Genomic DNA, 7,410 nt, shown 5'->3' on the forward strand with positions numbered 1-7,410 from the left:
CCCTGCATCTCTGGTTTGTACCCTAGTTCTGTATGAATAAATGAATAAATCTTTAAAAACAAATAAATAAAATAAATCCTAACTAGAGATACCTGTTATGACAGAGGAACTTAATAAGTTCCAAAGGCAGATGTAGAGATAAATCACCTAGAATTTTTAATGCTAATGATAGTTCTAATTGGATTCAAGGTAATGCTTTTAGATATTATCAAAACCACCATAAGTTTTAAATTTCAGTGTTGAAATCAGGTTTGTTCTCCAGTCACTATGGAACTAAACTAAAAATCAACAATGGAAGGAAATTTTCAAATTCACAAATGTATAAATGTAAAAAATACACTATTGGATAACCAATGGAACAAAAGGCGATAAAAAGAGAAATTTTCAAATACTACATAGGTGACAATTATAAAAACATAGAATCATAAAAATAAAAAATTTTCAGATAGTGCCTAGGAAGTAATCCCACAGAGGTCACTCACCTATGACTCCATTAGACACATGGACTACATGGACTTGGCCTGCTGTGCTGCTGTGGGTATGCAGTTGATCTTTCTCATTAATGCAGGAGTCTTCACAGACTCACAGCTTTATTGTAAGATTTACTATGCTAAGGGGCACCTAATTTCAACCCAAATGTGCAATAAAAAATTAAATGTGTCCATCTCAAAATTTACATGTCCATAGTCGAGTTGTGTCCAAATAGAATAGCCACTATAAATATTGTATAGTTGTGACACAATTCTTGTCATATCACATTTTAAGTAATAAGCAATTTTACTTTTTTAAATACCAAAGCTATGAGTAATAAGAAATTAAGGTAAAATGGGGAAAAATTCAACTCCAATAACAATTGACTCTTCAGGTAAAAATTGTCAAAATGCTTGTGGGGAAAATTAATCATTTCATTACAAGAAAATTTGGAAGGAAGCCACTGTAAAATTCCAAGGCCAGAAAAAAAAAATCAGAAGTTTTAGAATATGTTGCCTAGGTATCACTGAATATTTCAGATTCATTCATAATTGTTCCCCCAAATATAAAGAAATGCAGTAACTTTTATATTCACAGATGTAACTGAATTATTGAAAAGACAATGGGCTCAAAATCAAATAGTGAAAGGACAGAGTAAAAAAATCTAGCTGACACATCTGTTTTAGTCTAACAAATTACTATAAACCATTTCAGTTCCAGCCATGTAACCATTATGATTTTCCTGTATCTCTTTCCAGACATACCTCATGAAAACAGAGCAAAAAGTACACTTGTCTCATTTTACAGCCTTTAAACATGAATGGCAGCCTTGATTCATTCTTTAAATATCTTCAAGATATTTCCACGTCACTATGTAGGACACTCCCTTATTTTTTAAATATAGTTTTATAGTAGGCTATAAGTGGGGACAAGGGCTAAAATTTATTTTGCCATCTCATATTAATAAAAATTTAGTATTTTCACTGCTAAAAACATGGCAATGAATGATACAGTACATTCACTATGTTTTAATCATATAACTATATTCATAAGTTAAACTTCCAAAAATAAAACTGATAGGCAAAGTGTATATTCACTAATGATATTCATGAGTTGTGATAAATTACTTTCACATAGTTTAAATTTCTGCATTTCTGATATAGGATTCCCAGTTTCCCTCAGCCTTAATAATACAGCATATTAACAGTGTTTCAATTTGTTAAATTATAGAAGATATTTTAAAGACTAATCACATAACCTTATGTATTTCTTTACCTACTAAGGAAATAAGTTATTTTATGTGATATAAATGGGGACATTTTCCCAATCATTTCAATTTAATGATTGAAATGTTCAGAAGGACATTAAAGAACAAGGTTAGCAACTTTAAAGGCATTGATAACCATATAACCTATACTTACTAACAAAGGGAAACAGCACGCAGACAGACAGACATAAACTGAGCACAGTTAAATCTTTTTTTAAGATTTATTTTAAATTTTCTATGTAACTTATTTATCTATATATATTTTACATCATTGTTCATATTTTTACAATGTTTGCTTTCTTTCTCAAGTGTTGACGCCATAGAATTTCCACAACCAATTCGCACTTGCACCACAGTGCATCACCCAAGTCCCTTTGGCATCCCTCCCTTGTTTTGATCTCTCTCCCACACTACCCTGTCAAAATATCTCTGATTTATAGTCGTTTATTTATTTTGTAATGTTTTTATTATTATTTTTTCCTGATCACTTATTTGACTCCATACATTCTTCCTATAATTGAAACTATTTGTTATTTTTGTTTTTCATTCCAACTTATTTCACTGAGTATAATCCCTTCTAGCTCCATCCATCCATGAATGACATGAGTTTTAATTGCTGAATAGCACTCCACTGTGTATACATGTCACATCTTCTTAATCCAGTCATATATTTTTGGGCATTGGGTTGTTTCTAAGTCTTACCAATTATAAATAATGCTGCCATAAACATAAGAGCACAGGTATTCTTTTTGCATTAGTGTTTATGTATCCTTCGGGTAAATTCCTAATAGTGGAATTTCTGGGTCATATGGTAGGTCTATTTTTAGACTGAAGGAACTCTGCACAGATTTCCATGGTGGTTGGAATAGTCTGCATTCCTACAAGCAGAATGGGAGAGTTCCATTTAATCCACATCCTCACCAACATTTGTTGTTGGGAGAAGTGTACATTAGACTTGTCTTACCATTTTTTTTTAAATTATTTATTTATGCATACAGAACTGGGATACAGACCAGAGGTGCAGGGGTGGTGAGAGGATTCACCAGAGACAGAGTAGGGAGCAGAACAGGCCAACTGACGAAGTACTTTGCTGAGGGCTTCTGAGAGAAGCAGCAGGCAGTTCAGGAGAGATCTGCCATGCCATGTGAGATCACCTCCAGGCCAGGGGTCAAACTCATGCTGAAGTGGCTTTAGCTTCTTAGTGCTTTGCTTTAACCTGCTGTACCACCAGCAAGGGCCCTGTCTGCCAATTTTGTTGACTGAATTGTTTATTTTGTTCTTGCTGTGTCTGTTGAGTTCTATGTATGTCTTTGTGAGCAGGCCCTTATCCATTGTATAGAGTGTAAAATTTTCTCCCAATCAGTAGAGTGTCTGAGTTTTGATTAATGTTTCTTTTTCAGTACAGAAGCTTCTCAGTTTCATGTAATCCCAGCTGTTTACCTTTTCCTTCACTTTCTTTGCTTTGGGGGATGAGTCTTTAAAGATGTTTCTGAGATGTATATCTCAAAGTGTTTTACCTATATATTCTTCTATATATTTGATATTTTCAAGTCTTATTCAGACATTTTATCCACAGCAAGTTAATTTTTGTGCACGGTGTGAAGGGAGTGGTCTAGTTTCATTATTTTGTTTATGATGGTCCAGTTTTCCCAGCACCATTTATTGAACAAACTGTCCTTGTTCCATTGCATGTTCTTTATTATTTTGTCAAAGATTAGTTGTCCATATATGTGAGCATTTTTCTGGGCTTTCAGTTTGATTCTAGTGGTCTATATTTCGGTTTTTAATCAAGAACCACAGTGTTTCAACTATAATGGATTTATAGAATAGTTTGACATCTGGGAGTGTGATATCTCCATTCTCCTTTAATTTCACCAAGAGAGCTTCGGCTGTTCCAGGCTCTTTTTTTTTCTTTTTTCTTTTTTTTCTGTCTCTTTATGAATTCCATCAATATTTGTTCTATTTCTTTGAAGAATGTCATTGATATTTTTATTGGAGTAGTTGCTGAATATGTATATTCCTTTTGGTAGGATGGTATTTTAGCAATGATGATTTCTTCCAATACATGAGCTGGGGATGTCTTTTTATTTCTTTGTGTATTTTTTCTATTTCTTTTAACAATGTTTTATAATTTTCTTTGTAGTGTCCTTCACCTCTTCTGTTAGGTTTATTCCCAAGCTTTTGATTTTTTTTTTGTTTCAACTATAAAAGTAATTGTTTTCTTCATTTATTCTTCTTCATCTTGATTGTATATTTGAAGGTTATTGATGTTTCTTTTTTCCTTTTGTTTTCTGCTACTTTACTGAAGTGGTTTATTGGATTTTTTTTTTCCTATGTACTATCTAAGTTTCTCTATGTATATCATCATATTGTCTGCAACTAAAGATAGTTTTACTTGTTCTTTCCTTATTTGGATTCCTTGTATGATTTTTTTTATTAAAGATTTATTTATCGGGCCCTCCCTGGTGGTACAGCAGGTTAAAGCACAGCACTAAAAATCTTAATCTATTTCCGCATGAGTTTGAACCCGCCCTGCACCAGAGGTGACCCACATGGCACGGCAGACCTCTCCTGACTCACCCGCTGCTCCCCTCAACAGTTTACTTAGTCAGTCAGCCTGTTCTGCTCCCCACTCTGTCTCTGGTGAATCCTCTCACTGCCTCTCCTCCTCTGGCCTGTACCCCAGTTCTGTATGCACAAATAAATCTTTTTTTGTTTGTTTTTTGCATGGGCAGTGAGAGGATTCACCAGAGACAGAGTGAGGAGCAGAACAGACAGAATGATGAAGTACACTGCTGAAGGGAACAGCAGGCAGGTCAGGAGAGGTCTGGTGCCATGTGGATCACCTCTGGGGTGGGAATCCAACTCATGCTGAAGTGGCTTTAGCTTTTTAGTGCTGTGCTTCAACCCACTGTGCCACCAGGGAGGGTCCTATCTTATCTTTTTTTTGACTTTATCACTGAGCAATTACATTTTTCTTTTGAGTTCAGAGCTTTCTTTTATACAACTCTTTAATTTCTGACTCTAGTAATTTCCTCCATTTATTTCATTATTGTCCTTATCTTTTAAGTCAACTATTTAATGATTTGTTTCATTTTCTTAAGTGTGTTATTGTTAAAATTTAAAGCTACTTTTTTTTAGTACTCTTTAAGTTTTGGGCTTTTCTTTTTTTAATTATTATACCATCTTAGCAGATGTATAATTTGAATCTCTCTGTCCAAGTTGATTACTAAAGTCATTTAGTTTTTTTTAAGCGTTTTATTAATTTATGCATACAGAACTGGGGTACAGGCCAGAGGTGCATGGGCAGTGGGAGGATTCACCAGCTGGGGAGCAGAACAGGCCAACTGACAAGTACACTGCTGAGAGGAGCAGTGGCAGGTCAGGTGAAATCTGCCTTGACATGTGGATCGCCTCTGGGGCAGGGATCCAACTTGCACTGAAGTGACTTTAACTTCTTAGTGCTGTGTTTTAACCCACTGTGCCACCAGGGAGGGCCTACTTAGTATTTTAAGAAGGAAAAAAAAATTGTTAATTTTGGATTTGAATTCATTTCTATTTATATACCATTCAATATGGCTAACTTTTGTGAATGTTACAGAAACACATATGAAAAGGAAGCATATATTATTTTCATTGCACATGCTAATCAATATTACTTCCATATGCTTTATTAACTATATTTGTATTCCATGCTTTTAATTATTATGAGTTCTCCTAGTACTTTCATAATTATTATGGGTTCTCCTAGTAGTTTCATACTAAGTTAAATAAATTCATTTTTCTTACTGGTAATGAGCTTCTCTCTATTTGTTCTTCATCATATCTCCTGAAATATTTGCTTCTCCAAAGTCCACAATCAACATGTGTATATAAAATATATTTGAGTAATTTTGTCTAAATTTAAAATATATACATATTTATACATATTTTATATGTACATAAAATTCATACCTATTTACCAGTAACTATACCCTTTAGTATAATTGTCAGTCTTTGTTTCATTTAGTAGTTTTAATTGGATTTTATTTTCTGATGTTACTATTTTGAATTTTTCATCTGTTTTATTTTCCTTGTTTACCTTTGAATATCCATTTTGTTAAGTTCTTATTGTCATTTTTTTTTTTTTTTTTTACTTATTGGTCTCACATTCAACACAGAATTTTGTTTTGTTTTGTGGACCTATGTGCAAAGATTTTATTCCTTGTATTCTTGGGAATTAATTCCATTTACATTTTAAAGATAAGCTAGATGATATCAGTTGTATGAGTACTTTTTAGGAACAAAACAAAGGAACAGTTAAATCTAAATGAAAACACTACAAATGTGACTGTAGAATTGAGGTGACAACTGGTAGTTGATGGGGGTGGAGAGAAAAGTGTGTGTGATGGGGTTATGGTGGAATAGTATGGTGTTTTGGTGGTGTGTGTGGTATGGCAATATACATGTGAAGAAATACTAACCTATAGCTCTAATTGTATACGATGTTATAAACCAATATTACCTCAATAAAAACAATACAATAAAAATAAACAAATTTAAGAATGATGAAAACTTAAGATGACATATCTGTTCAAAAATATCTTCTAATGTTATTTTTTTCTCTTTTTATTAATCTTGTTCTATAGACTTTATTGCAGGAAAGTTTGACTAAATTTAAAATACTTGAATCACAGTTTATTTTTGTCTCTATTTTAATAACTTTCATTTTCTTTTTTTGTGAATTGTGAGACATGTTACTCATGCTGTCTGACAAAGTATGAGTATGAGGGGAAAAAACCTGAAAATCAGGAAGTTGCACAAGTGGTTCCTGCTGGATCCTTCTCATTTGTTTATGACCATTTCCAAGAAAAATAACAATTGTCCAAATATGCATTAAATAGAGTCAATAATTACTTTGTGATTGATTGGGTTGATTAACAATAACATTGCATGACAGAACAGCACAGTACGTTGTAAAATAATTATGAAATAATTGGTATTTCTCTGCTTGAGGGCGCTGGCACAAATCTAGGTCCCTCTATAATGAGAGATTTGTCACATACTAAGAATTCTGGGAACCAAAGTCTGTAATAATTTCCTGCCCATTCCTCAGTAAAAGACCTATAGTCTTCTTTTAAGTAACATAGTTTTCTCTTAAATAGTAGAATTATAAATAATAGTAAGTTTTTCTTACCCTTTCCCTCAACGTTTACCCTGACATTTTTCACATAGAAAAGTTATTCAGGTAAGATTAATAGAGTAATAATCAGTGGCCAAATCTAGAAAGACATAGAGACTAGGTTGACAAGATAATTACAGGAATAGTGATTGATAGAGGTTCCTTTTGTAGGTCAAAAAGACCCTTTAAGATATATGTTTATTGTAACATTAGCAGAATGATTGTTTAAGTTGTAATAGAGAACTGATAACAATAGAAACATTTTGTTTATTAATTGTAACTTTTCTTAATGTATGATGAATGTCATACTCTCAATAAGAAGTTAAAAAGACCCCTGGCTGTCTTTAGGAAAAATGTGTTGAGTATTATATTTCTGCTTTGAGCACACACTGATCTAATCCCACCAATTTCTTGTAATGTATAGTTAAAGACTCACTGAGACTATCAGCAGGACACACTTGTACCTGATCAATTGTTGGTGTATCCTCACTGGCTTCAGTTGCCAATGCTG

Source organism: Condylura cristata, unplaced genomic scaffold (assembly GCF_000260355.1).
Source record: "Condylura cristata isolate star-nosed mole 26May11 unplaced genomic scaffold, ConCri1.0 scaffold00044, whole genome shotgun sequence".
In the NCBI taxonomy this organism is placed as follows: domain Eukaryota; kingdom Metazoa; phylum Chordata; class Mammalia; order Eulipotyphla; family Talpidae; genus Condylura; species Condylura cristata.